Source organism: Poecilia reticulata, linkage group LG23, assembly GCF_000633615.1.
Source record: "Poecilia reticulata strain Guanapo linkage group LG23, Guppy_female_1.0+MT, whole genome shotgun sequence".
Taxonomy (NCBI): Eukaryota; Metazoa; Chordata; class Actinopteri; order Cyprinodontiformes; family Poeciliidae; genus Poecilia; species Poecilia reticulata.
This window is the reverse complement of record NC_024353.1, coordinates 17,734,098-17,748,563: the sequence shown is the minus strand read 5'-3', so window position 1 is coordinate 17,748,563 and position 14,466 is coordinate 17,734,098. Positions and strand designations below refer to the sequence as shown.

The 14,466-nt window shown below is 37.9% G+C and overlaps 1 protein-coding gene across 1 annotated transcript in view; it reads right to left on the bottom strand.

Annotated features, from left to right (window-relative positions):
• mpped1 (metallophosphoesterase domain containing 1) overlaps window positions 1-14,120 on the bottom strand; it is a 91,617-nt gene extending 77,497 nt beyond the window's left edge. Inside the window, exon 1 of the mRNA XM_008401555.2 lies at window positions 13,770-14,120. The gene's annotated coding sequence lies outside the window, so the exon portion shown is untranslated. The remainder of the gene's footprint in view (window positions 1-13,769) is intronic.
• Between the last annotated feature and the right edge of the window lie 346 nt (window positions 14,121-14,466).

Here is a 14,466-nt window from a genome sequence, read left to right as displayed (position 1 = left end):
ATGTTTAAATAATTCAGTAAAGTAGAAGTGGTAGCTAATCTACCACAGCAATTATTTATTAATAAAACATTAAGCCTAAAACGTACTACAACAACAGACTAAATGTTCTGTTCTGTATGCAAAATTATTGAATGTTTTTGGTGTTAAATCCTAAAACATGAAGTGGCATTGATGTCAGTTGCTATGGCAACGAGTCTGCGTAGCTTGGCGAATACAGATCATTTTTGCTGTGGATCATAGCACGAAATTAATACCTACATTTTTAAGTTTTACTGAGTTAACGCGGCTATGGATGACATGTAAAAGATTAATCTTTTTGCCCCCCAGCGTTGTATGCATGCGCGAAATTTCCATAGGTCCAACAACATGCATGGTGTCGAAGTCATAAGTCAGTGCCTCACCAGCCATGAACCTCACCGCACGTCACTGGTCCAAACACACACATTCTTCAGACGCAAAAAGAAGAACTTTGAAAGGTGTCCACAAGTTCTGCTTGGATATATGACTGTTATTTGCTATAGCTTCACATCATGTTATAGTGTTATTCCCTCATCAAAAACACATCCGAAATGTTGCCTTGATTCTTTCATGCATGTTTGAGAAATCCTTTAGTCTCCAGTGGTATTTTGAAGAAGTCTTTCATCAACAACAAAAGCAAAGGAATACTCACTCAGAGAAAGATACAAGAAGCCTTTCATTTTTGAATTCCCGAGTTCCTTGAATCACCCTATAATCGTACCTTCTCATTCCCAGTCTTGGCATTTTATACTAATTTCTAATGTAAATTTAGATCTGATTTAAAATAACAGTTTATTTCTATATGCTTATTTTTCTGCATGAAAATAAACTTTTGAATAGAAGAGTTTCCATGATATTTGCAAAACAACATATGATGTCCAGCTACTGGAAAAAATACAGTAAAATTAATTATGTTCATCTCAGCAATATGTTTTTTGGAAATGTCAAGAAGAGAAGTTGTTGGTTACATCTGCTGTTTTTGCAGTGAAATTAGTCGCAGTTTTAAGTGATCTGATCACCTTTTTATCTTCTAAACATTTTTAAACTCTTATGAACGACCAGCTCCACCAGTTTATGCTGAGCACCACTCAGCATAAGCACAGAAAATCTGAATGTGTGGTCCTTAAATGTTTATCCAACAGTTATTTGAAGTTGTTGCAATTGTTTGCAACATGCATATTGGGTAGAATGAATCTGCCATAACAATAAATTTGCAATACATTGTGCAGCCCTGGCAGCAGTGAACATTGACAAGCTGCTATAAAAAAGTGATTCATTCCATATGACAGGCAGACATGATGAATAATACCTTTGCAGATTCCTTGATTGTTCTGATACCTCAGTTTTTTTGTTTTCCTTTTTCTTGTTTTGCACCTGTGAGCTGTCTCCATTGTTACTGTTCCAGTCTGTATTTGTCAGGTTTTCAGTTTTACATTCTTTTCTAATATTCTGCTTTCTTTGTCATCTCATCACATCAAACCTTATCAGCACCACTTTTCTTCAGAGTCCTTGTGTTTGACGCAAGTCCACTGATTTCCTACTAACTCTACTGGTGCTCTGTGTCTGAACTGACCATTCATCCATCTGAAAACCCCGCTCCCCTTCTGAGTCAGGGCCATGCAGAGACCACTAAAGTGGCAGGTGCTCAAAAAAAAGGGCACATCTAACCGCCTTCTAGGACAGAATATTAACAAAGCCACACAGCTTTCAGAGTTTAATAAACAATGATAAATCACAAAATTGTGAGATATACAATCAAAGCTAAGGAAAATCTCTAGAGGTGTGCCGATCGATCGGTCACCGATCATAATCGGCCGATTTTCGTGAAAAAGTGCATGATCAGTGATCGGCGATCATTGGCTCTTGTTGCCGATACCAATCACCTGCATCTCWTTTCGCAGCCTGCCTGTGCCGCTGGTCTCCTCTTTCCTTCACACTGCGCAAACGCGCAGCAACAAATCCTAAGTGATGGGTAACTATAACGCACTGAGTGAATGGGGACGTTTGCGTGTTGCGGAGGAAAATTGAAGCACGTCAAAATGCATCAACACAACAAAACTAATAAGACATAAAAACAATGCCATACTTGAAGGAGTTTGGCTACATCGAGGCTCATTGCAGTAAAAAAGACATGGAGGATCAGATAGCAGGTAAAGCAGCGCACAGCTACAAACACTCACCCGGATTAGCATGACGGTCAGAAAGCTAAACAAATAACCCGCAAAATTATTAAAGTCTTCGAGCTGCGATGTAAGACGCTGGTTCTGCTCTCGCTGTTGAACCGCTGCTACGCGCTATTTCACAGATGGAGCGCCGCTTCTGCTCCACCTGGTAGTGACTCTCACACTGAACCTCTGTTTAAAGCTGCAGCATCTAACCTAAAAAAATACCTTTTACATACGTATTAAAACTTTCGCTGTCCTAACATGAGACAGGTAATCTCTGAAAAAAGAATCAATCTCATCCCTGTTCTGCATAATTACTCCGTTCAGTCAGAAACAGCCAATCAGAACTAGCAGTAATCAGCTAGCCGCCATGCTATCAGGAAGTTTTCATTCAGTAACTCAGAATTGTTTACTGTAATGGAACCTGTATTTGCCTTTGAATGTTAGTTTTATACTTGAATTTTTTTTGGCAATGTTGAGAGGTTTTATTTTGGCTCTTTGCATTATTTAGCCTCTTCAGAGCCTTCATATGTTATCAGTCTGTTAAAGATAGTATTAYTGATAGCAGTACAATTTGCAGAATGCCTGTTTTGTTTAGTTTTCTTCTTGGAAAAAGTTATTAAAAACAAGTTTTTGTCTAAATTAAGGTGAATTCATGGTTCCTTTTTCCACATAATGTAACCGGTAGTGTTTATGATAAAAAAATAATAATAATAATTATGTGATCGGTATCAGTGATCATGGGTGATTGGTATCGGCAGGAAAAAACCTGATCGGCACATCTCTAAAAATCTCTATATAAAGCATACAACTATGCACATGTAAGATATTTTTAGTAATTTCTTTCTGCAGGTCTATTTTGTTATAGGAAAGTATTGCAATATTCAATTTAGCAAGATATGTAAATCAGCTTAAAAGCTTAAAAAACTTTTATAAAAATTAAAATCACACATTTTTGTTTCATGAAGTGAAAAAATTATTTTCAAAACAAAATTATTTGCGCTTGTCATACATTTTTTCTTGCTATTCTAAGTTTTTGTTTGTGACTCAAAGTTTTGCTTGTGATTCTCACATGACGCCGTGGGTGGGGCCTAAAATCACAACAAAAGATTTTTGATGTGTGCAAATAAAAGTTTATGTTTAGCAAATAACTTTTTAAGTTCACAAGACAAAAATGAGTTATTTAATTTTAAAAAATTAAACAAAACGTTTTGTTTAAAAAAAATAAATAAATCATTACAATTCCAAAGGTTTTGATTAAACTCAGGTTAAGTAAAATAAAATTTTAGTTAACCTTTTTTTTTCCTTGAATAACTGGGGGAAAAACAATTAACTTCATACTCTGCGAACCAGTCCCTAAACTTACTTAAAGTCTGGATCGAGATTTTTCCCCTTCATTAATGACACGCTTTTATTACTTACATTATGTCTTGTATGCTTCCCATTTAATAACATTAGTATTAATAATGTCATCAATAGTAGTATGTTTGTTAAGGTCAGGGTGAGTTATTTTAAATTCTAAATGAATATCCTTGTTGGACTTTTATTTAAGTGCTATCCTCCTTCAAGATACATTTACCTAACGCCAGAATAAATAACATGTACAATATGCAGCAAAGGAAGTTAGAAGACATATGTCCATTATGGAGATGATCGGGGTTTGGATGTGCCCTTATTGTATAAGCGATACTGAAGAATGACTGCTATCATTAACGATACAGGGAAGAAGCTTTTTAGTTATCTTGCTTTGTTAGCAAAGTCATTAGCTAGCAGCTAGCTAATAGCACAACAACAGCCTAACATATGTTTGATAAAAATACTGAATCGATAGATAAGAACAGTTTTTCCTCACCTGGCTGTCTCCTCCCGCTCAGTAGTTCTTCGGAGAAAGGCAGACGCAGAGGCCTGTCAGTGTCTGTTGTATTTCATTACCTCTCTGCTTAAACCGCTACTCCGTGCTGAAGCAGAAACGATACTTCAACGTTTTCCGTCATCTGACAAGTAGCAAGTCTACTCCACTTTATTCACCAAAAACTTTTTTTTTAATTCACTAAAAACTGTTCTGTAATCTGGAACGTTTGCTACCTTGAGCTTCAGTAAGCCGCCTCATCTCACTGCGAGAGGCAATTGCATCATGCGTCACGTGCAAAAGGTCAAAAGTAACAAGGTGACCGGAGGGCTTATTATGTTGTACAAAAAAACCCCAACAAAAAACAAAAATGTTTAGTACATGTTATTATGTGTCAGAAGAGGGCTTAGAAAAATAATACAAAAAAAAAAACAAAACAAAAAAAAAAGAAATTGACCAAAAGGGCACTTGGGGGCAAGGAGCAAAAGGGGTAGGTGGTCAAGCACCCCCAGCCACCCTGCACGTGCCTGTTCCGAGTTATTATTCAGAATCTTGTTTCCCTTGATTAGTCAGTTCATTGAAAGATTGTATGCTTCCCATTTAATAACATTAGTATTAATAATGTTATCAATAGTAGTATGTTTGTTAAGTTGAAAATATGTATTTTGGTAATATCAGCTTTCAGTGTCATTCTGATATTAATATAAAGTTTATAACTAAATTCAGCGGATTTTGCTGCTGTCTTCCATTACAAGTGTACAAGTAGAAAAATAAAAAATAAAAGGTTTAACAGCAGCTACATTTTCAGTCACTCAGAAAGCACAACCTTCCATATTTTCACTCGACCAACTGAATGAAAAATAAATCTAGCAATTTATTCAGCTCTCAAATGATTTCATATTTACAGATGTTTTAATGAATGCTTTCACATTTTTCTAAGATGTTATGAATTTGCAGCAACATTTAGTTCCTGTGAATACAGCTTTTGACAATCTAGAGCCTGAACAGGATTTGGTAGATTTCGCTGCCTGTCCCTGGAGTTAGGCCCGTCTACGTGCGTCTCATCTATTAAGACACAGATTCAATCCTGCAGCTCATTTTTCACCGGCTGCTGGAAGCAGAGCGCAGCTACTGAGAGGTGCTGAATGATGGCAACAGTGTAAGAAGGAGGCGATAATTTGGGGACAGGCGGCTTGGCGGAGTCCACCTGGACCGCCGCGCGATGTCGGCGTGCCATCTCGATTCATCATTCACTGCAACCTCACACACTGACAGCCCACTGATGAGACAGAAACACACTTCACACTTCACACTGCGGTTGTTTGTCACAGGCGAATCCCAGCATGGCTGGTGGATGTGTGTGTGTGCATTCTGTGCACAGCGGATGAGCATGAAGGCCTGTGCATGCATATTTAAAAGTGTTTCTGTTGTCATGAATGTGACAGTGACAGTCCCTCACACTGTTAGTGTCAGACAGAGAAATGCATTAGCAGATGCTGAGTGTCTAACACTCTGGGCTCAGATGCAGCTGTCTTGATCACGTACGCGACTCAGAACAACTGAATCTTGGTTTTACAGACTCCCATGTCAACTCTCCTCCCAGGTTTAAGTCATTTTGAAAATCAGTTTTGGACTCAAACATAACACCATCTGTATAATTAAATACTGGAAGTATATTGTCTTGTTTATGGATACTGGAATCTTACTATTCTTTGCTGAATGTTTTCACCTTATTGCAAGTTGATGTTCTAGAAAGCAGATATTTTCCTCTATGTCTCTTGTAATTTAATCCTGTTTGATGCCTGATAGAATAACTTGAATTATTCCATATCTCTAATTAAAGTAAGAAAAAACATCTGATGAAATGTGTTCTGTAGGCCTGCCACAATAACAAGTTCATAAATGATCCCAGAAGCTTTCAATTCTAATGAAGGTTTCACACTGGAACTGGGAGAGATTTTAAATACCCAAAATAAAAAGACAAAACAAAGAAAACAACAAATAAAATGAATAATGAAGTCTCTGTAAACAAGATTGTTCTTCAAACAAGGGACTAGTTAAGACAAAAGCACCAGACTGAAGACTTTTATCATCCAGTTTTTTGGTAGAAAGAGAGAAAAGAGAAAAACTATAAATTATGAAAATAAAGATTACTGAGTTTTAATTGATCACATAATTGATTTATTGTTTATTGCAACATACCTAGTTCTGTGGTTCCATTGTCTTACCTTATTACTGTAATTATTTGTTTGTTTTTTTGTTATCATCTCCTGGATGAGTGGAAATAATTCTAGTCCCAATACTATTACTATGTATCAGAGTGACCTTTTGGCATTTAGTTCTAATTTATGAGAGTGAATAAAAATGAATCAAAGCCCTTGATCTGCTTCCTGTTTTTGTTTTAAAGCCATAAGCCTTAAATCATTTTACTGAGATATTAAGTGACAGACCAACACAAAGAGAGAGATGCACATGTGGTATACACACAGGTGGACTGTGCCTCCTCATTAGGTGATTTCTGGAGGCAACTAGTTTTATTTAGTGGTGTTACAGTAAAGGAACTGAACACAGTACAGATCAAAAGGATTTATCTGTAAAATCATTTTGGCAAAATTTTTCCTTGTCTTATACAATTATGCATAGCATTACATAAAATCCCAATAAAATACCCAAAGGTTTGTAGTAAGGCTGTTGTAAACGAATATTTTAGTAATCGAGTAATCTATCAATTATTCTTACGATTAATCGGGTAATCGGATAAAAAAAGATCAAATAAAACATTGGTAAATCTAACATAACAGCAGTATTACTATCACATATCAATATCAGTCCAATTTTTCCACATTTGAGCTTCCCTAACAATAAAGAGGCAGCCTCACAAATAGCCAATTTGTGAGGAGGCTATTATAAAAAAATGTCTATTCTCTGGCTTTTGGATTATGTATTAATCTTGTCAGTTTAATAGATGAACTCTCACCTTGCCCAGCCATTAATAGTGTTTGTGTTTATGTTAACAACGGGATTTGACACGGTCTGCATTTGTCACACACAGAAACTCATCTCCCTGGTATGTAACGTCACGATGCTCTTCGCCACCCATTTGTTGCGACCGGGATGATATGAAATTTATTTTCCGGTATTTTCATTGAAGCTACGCATCTAAAGCAAAAGCTGCGCAGTGTTCAGTCTATCCGCTAACCTGTATAAATAATCCCACCATTCGATCTGAACCAGCCGCTCCGGGAGGAGAAAAGCTGCCGTATTCCAAGCATTGCTTCCATCATTTTAAGGATGTGTATTGGTCCCCCGAAAAAAGACAAAACCCGGACGTTATCATAAATCAGTAAAATCCTCCCAGGCCGAACTTGAAAGCTGGACGTTATGCTGCTAACACTTAGCTTTAGTCAACAACACAGACGGAAGTGAGAGCGCAGCGGAACGCAAATAACGACCCGGCCGGAACACTGTGCGCTAAATAATAAAACAGAATTTAACGAGGCTTCGAGGCAGATAAATTTTCCTCGAGGAATTTTAATAATCGAGTTACTCAAATCACTCCAGGAATCGTTTCAGCTCTAGTTTGTAGCTGTAATGGGGCAAATGGGAAAAGTTCTAGGAGTGTGAATACTTTAGTAAGATACTGTAAACAGAAAATAACCCATAGGAGAAACCAAAGCTGTCATCAGTTTTCCCAGATTTCTTTTCACTTCCAGACGCGGCAGGTTGGCGCTGCAGCTCGAAACATGCTGCTCTCAGCAGCCGGGGTTTTATTCTGTAGCTGTCTGCTTCAAAACGGGCAAGTGCCTGAAATCAAAGATGTCTTTAACACCTGGAAACACACTCATTCACACACTTTTAGCACTGTGTTTAAAATGTGCTTAAAACTTCAGTTTGAAGAGTGAAAAGCTTCCCAACCAATCTATTCTGTGAAAGAACTTTGAGATCATTTGTATGTTTGCAATAAAATGATCCATATATCCCACATGGTTGGTCCGTGGTCATACATTCACAAACTGTGGAACTGTTACGTGATGGTGAAGCTGCTGACAGACCAATCTCCTTCCTCCCCGAGCCACAGCTCAAACAAACCTGTTGGCTAAAGAGAAGTCAGAGGGAAATCCTGACTTTATTTTTATTATGCTTTATGGATTTTTCTGCATTGTTTGTTCCAAATGATCAAGCAGTAAAAAAATTTGAATTTGCTACTAGAGCTACTAATTGTGTTTATTATGCGCATGTTGAGATGTTACATTAGAAAAAATTGATGGAAACAGCAAACTTTGAAACAAAACTTACTCGATTTCACAAAGAGTTTTTATGCTCATTTGACACGTTTTTTTGGCTCTTATGAAAAAGAGTTCATGTGCTGAAAGCCGGATGGAAACACATTTGCCAAATAAGTTCTGATATAGCAAACTTTCCCATCCACTGGTGGGTTTGTGTACAAAACTCAGAAAAATGTCTACAACTTTCTACATCTTATTTTTTTACAACCATGCATGGCGTCAACATCTGATGAAATCACGTTTTGCGTAGCCTGATTGATTCATACGTACATGGAAAAGCACCTAATTAACTTTTATTTTATTTTTTTCACAACATTTTAAAAGGTTGCTCTAAGTTTGCATGACAACAGGATGGAAGCATGGCAACAGTGTGACCAGCAGCAAGCTGGCCGGCCATCGGAGCCCTGAGCCCCTCTAGCTTCTACAGAAGCTGCAGTGGCCCTGCTGCACTTCTCATTCTGAGCCTGTTCAGGACATCAGACAACATGTTGAGTTTTAGAACACCTTCTGTTAAAGGTTTCGTTAGAGCCGGTGGCTGAGTTGAGGACCCCAGCGCCACTGCCGCACCGCAGCCCGCTTCTTTTTTATGTCCCATTAACATTCAGCTGAATCTTTTTTCTTTCTGCTGCACATCTTGGCTCTGAAAAATTAAGCTTTTAAATAAAACAGTACGGCTTTCAGGCAATTACGTTTTTTAACAGAAACGAATTGCGCGGCGCTGTGTTTTTAATTATTTTTGACAGCAAATGAATCACAAGTTTACTTCATTTAATTTACGAGGTTTTGCCTGAATTAAAATGATTTTAATTTGGAGATGCTTCATTAAAATGCCGTTTCAGTTTCTCCAGGCACGGTGGCCTTGTGGTTTCTGGTGAAGGAAAATGAATGAGGAGCTGCGGTGAAAAGGTGCCTGCTTACACAGGTCATCAGATCAGCTGCACGACTGAGGAGCTCTCAGTGTGGATTTATGTTTTTACGACACATAATGCATACTAAAGGAAATGTCAGGGTTTTTTTTTTTTTTTTTTTTTTTACCAAACATGATGAAATAAGAAGCATAATCATTTCAGATGAATGACTCCAAACCACACTGACTTATAATGTGGTTACGTTTTACCACATTTACTTTAACTTCATTAAATTAACATAATATTTTACTGGTTATTAGGCGCACCTGGTGGTTCAGGGCATGGAGTGGTTGTCCTACATTTGGAAGGTTGGAAGGTTGTAGGTTTGATTCCAGATTTCTCCTGTCATGTCTATGGGCCCCTGGGCAAGGCACTAGACTAAGGAATGAATGTAATTGTGGCTGGATTATGAAATGCTCTGAGTGGTCAGGATGACTAGAAGAGTTCTGTATAGAATCAGTCCATTTACCATTTATTATACACCCGTTATTCATAGGTGACCAAAATTATCTAAAAAATTCTGCAGAGTGAAGCTGAGAATTATGACTACAAGCAATAAAAATTAATACATCTCTAATATTATTAGCAGAATGATATCTTTAAGGAAAATGTGTCTTTATTACAGGATAATTTATCAGAAATGCAGTTCACAATGAAAAATTACAAATAAGTTAAATTTGTAATTTGTATTCTGACTTTAAATATGGATTAACACATTAGGATCGTGAAGAGCTTCATTTGTCTGATGAATGTGACCCAGAGTGAGCGCTCATTCTTTTAACACATTCGAAAATATTTTCTTAAATTAACATTTAACACTACTAAGATGATCCATACCTTCAAGTCTTGCCTGATAGCAGAGCTGTGTCACTGTGTTTGTTTCTTATGTAGACACAGGTTTCCATGGCGATAACAAAGCTGAGGCAATCGCATCTCCCTTGCAAAAGTTACATTTTTCTACCTGAATGAATAAAATTTGCCTCTTTAAAGAGAGAAGACCCGCTGATTTTCCATCTTAAACCAACCAAAACTGGGTTCTGCATCATTTCAGAAAGGTCTGTTTTCATTCCTTAAAACAGGAGAGAGAGCAAACCTGTGCTCCTTTCAGCAGGAAAGGATGCCTGGTCAGGTTGATTCTGCTGTCCTCATCCTCACTAATATTATGATAGAAGGTGAAAAAGCTCCCCGCCTGAACTAACAGACCACAATATGGAGCCATGATAAAAATGACAGCAACAAAAGCACATTAATGACGATGGCACCCGCCAGTGGAAGGGGACGCAGTCAGAAAGAGCAGGGAAGACAACGTGGACGGCATTGCTTCACCACTGATGACTATTTAGAAACATATTCTGAAAAAAGCCTCAGTCTCAGAACAGATGTTATGGAGTTATAAAAGCAAAGCGCTCTGTTTGAAACTGTTTCTGGTAGCAAAAAACACCCATAGCGATGGTTTGGTTATCAGAAGAGAACCACCCGTTGACCCCTCTAAAGAAACGCTGTTTTGAACTCGACATCATAAAGAAGCCATGAGAGACACAGTTTGTGTAGTTAATGTAACCAGCTGACTGCTGAGGTGGAATTAATAACCTGGGCTTCTCTCCAGCAGAAACCTGATGACACTCATTTTCATTTTCAATACCTCAGATAAAATGAGGCTTTCCACATTAATCTAAACAATAGCTAATATTTTCAATACCATGGCAACAATATGTGACACACACCTGTTTGCTCTCACTCTTTACTTGCATCCTTGAATCAAAATCTAAATGAGTTCTAAGTTAAATGCAGGTACTTTTGGTCTGTTTTTATGGCAGTAATGAAAACAAGGCAGCTGCTGAATTCTTGACGGGAGAATTTCCCCAAAACAGAAAAAATACAGCAGAATAAATCAAACTGTCTGTAGGTATGAAACAGAACTGTGCTGTAGAAGACCTGAGAAAACAGCAACTAATCTGATAAAGTTGACTGACAATGCTGCTCTGATAATAAATGAGGCAGAATCGTTGTTACACTTTTCTTTTCATCAACATTTGCAGCAGCCCTTATAATAGAAACATATAATAAGAGCTGACTTCCTTCCTCTCCTGTTATGGAATTCCTTGTCCGGCCGAGAGGACGGCGGCTGCATTGCCAGCCGGGTTTGGCAACATGCATGTAGATCTTTATCCCATCTACTATCACGCTGTTATTCATTTATGATTTATTTTCACTGCTTGACTTTTTAGTTCTGCATGTTCTTTATTTTTCTCATTTAAATGGTTTCTTGAATTGAAGGAAACAAGAATGTGTGTGTTTTCGGCAGAGTCCTGCAGCGCCTTATTAATGAAAGAACTAATCTTCTTCTCTTTGTTTTACGCTCGGCTGCTGTTTAATACAGAACTCTGATCCGCACACTTATTTCAACTTCCTATGTGTTCTCACTGCTGTCATACAAATGAGTTCATTTCTTTGATCAGCTCAAATATCAGAACTTAAAACAAACAAGAGAAAAACCAAAAACTTACTTACTTTCAAAATGATTTATATATGTGTGTGTGTGTGCGCGTGCGTGTGTGCACGTGTGTGTGCGTGTGTGTGTGTGTGTGTGTGTGTGTGTGTGTGTGTGTGTGTGTGTGTGTGTGTGCATGTGTGTGTGTGAGTGAGAATATGTATTTATNTTACTTACTTTCAAAATGATTTATATATGTGTGTATGTGTGTGAGTGTGTGTGTGTGTGTGTGTGTGTGTGTGTGTGTGTGTGTGTGTGTGTGTGTGTGAGTGTGTGCGTGTGTGCGTGTGCGCATGTGTGTGTGTGAGTGAGAATATGTATTTATATATAAGAGAATATATGCATATAAAAATTAAAAAGCATGTAAACACTGACTTCAAAGTCAATATAAAATTGTGAAATATTGCAGAACTGTTCAATTAAATATCTACTAATATTGACAAAATGTCGGTTTACCTTTAAGTGTCAGTAGTAATTATACTGCATCAGATTCTGATCAAACATAACCGTGGTTTGTTGTTTTTGTTTTTTTAAATCCTAGTTTTTATCATCTAAAGAAATAAGCGTGAACATTTTTTTCACAGATCAAGTTATTTCACAGCTGAACTGATGGATATCTTTATCGGTTGTAAATGTTTTTAATAATTTTAGATTTGCACGTTTTATATTGGGATTATTACACTGAGTATGAAAATGCCAGATTAGAAGTTTTCTAACTTGTCTGATTGTCTCTGATGTAAGTCCAGTTCTGGTCAGAACTCCTTTCTGTAAGTCCAGTTCTGGTCAGAACTCCTTTCTGTAAGTCCAGTTCTGGTCAGAACTCCTTTCTGACAGCTTCCTTCATCTGTTTTATTTTATGCTTTTATTTTTCACTAGTTATAAATGTTTTAAATCATTTGTATAATATTTCATATTTTTACCATCGGTAATATTTTTACCATAGGTAAAAAAGCTGTTTACTGACAGATGTGTCAGTAAACGGCTCATCAGACCTACTGCTTCTCTTTGTTATGAATTTCTCAACATTTCAAATCTTAATTTGTATATTAGTTGAATGAAATAATAATGTATGTTGTTTCTGGTTGATCACTTTTTCCTATTACATGCGTACACAAAAGAAATAAAATAAAATAAAATAAATCAAGAGCAGTAACTCTACATGGAACAGTTAAGTGACAATATATTTATAAAATCAAATAAATAGACTAAAAGGAACCAAATATCCATAGTGGAAAAAATCCGGTTCTGGAAAAATAATGAAATTACTTCCAACATTTTCTACATTTATTACGGATGGATCTGCTGAGCGATCAGGAGAGAAGAGGATGAAAATCTGGATTCTTCCTCCACACACTGATTTCTGAAACATCACTGTTGTGTTTTAAAGACTGAATATCAGATAGCCCTCTTCGCATTATATGAGGTCATATTCCAAATAAATATTTGAAATAATTTAATGATTAATTTTTCATCAAATTAAACAGAAATGGCTATTTTACTAAAACATCTATAAGTAATGTCAGAGAAACTGTAAATTTTAAATTGATCTCTGTTTAATACACCCGCCTGTATTTATCCTAAATAGACCTGTAGTTTATTATTATTATTTTTATTTTTTTTAATCTCATTTCCATCTAATTCTGCTCCTCAGTTACTTTAAGTATTGATTCCCCTGCAGAGTTCAAACACAACTTGAGAACTGCTCTAGTCAAAGATCACCCTCCTGCTCACTTTGCAGAAGATCCCTGCCTCCACAGCCGTTCACTCATCTAGATTTCAACTTTCCAACCATTTGGTCCCACCAAATGTCGTCCTTGTGCTTGGCACGTGACGGACCGGACTGGACAGCGTTCAGAGCAAAATCTGACACATCCGAGCTTTAGATGCCTTTACATATTGCACATGAAAAGCACTCAAGTCCAGCGCAGAATCCCACAAAGACACGTGAATAAAACACGGACACGGAGCGCAACATCTTCACAACGTGAGACACGGAGCTGCCGGGCATGGCCCGGGCTTACACACGGCGAGGAAGATGCTGAGGAAACGTACCGCTTGTGGGGGAGAGCTGCAGACTGGATGCTCTGGTCCGCGCCGGCCGGAAGAAGCCAGAAAGACGCGCTGGTCAGTTTGAAGGAGGAGAGTGCTGCTTCCTCTCTGCTGCTGGCTGCCTCTGCCTGTTAAAGGGACATCCGCCACGGATTTAGTTGCACAATAAAGAGGAGCAGGAGGAGGAAGAGGAGGAGGAGGAAGAGAACCAGGAGGAGGAGGAGGAAGGACAGACCGCGGCATCTCCACAGAACTCAGCACAGGCTGAAGTCCTGAAGTTCATCCAACAGACACAGAGATGAAGACAGAGGGCAGCAGCAACATTGCTGCTGGGATATCTGGACATTTTCACCCGGTCTCTGTCCGAGTTTCTCACGAGGAGTTCCTTCCCATGAGGACGTGTCCATCATAGAGGGACACATGGGGAATAACTGGGTTGCAATTTGAACTCCATTAGTTGCATTTGGACGGAGTCATGCAAAACAGACGGACTCAATTATAGAGCACCAATTCACTTCTCAAGGCACGTGATTAAAAAAAATAATTTCAGTTCAGTCATATACATTCCAATTGACCATATGAGCTCAATTAATGATTGAAAGTTGATTAAAAAGTTTGTCAATGACCTGCAGCATCAGCTCCTCCAGTACACACACACACACACACACACACACACACACACACACACACACACACACAC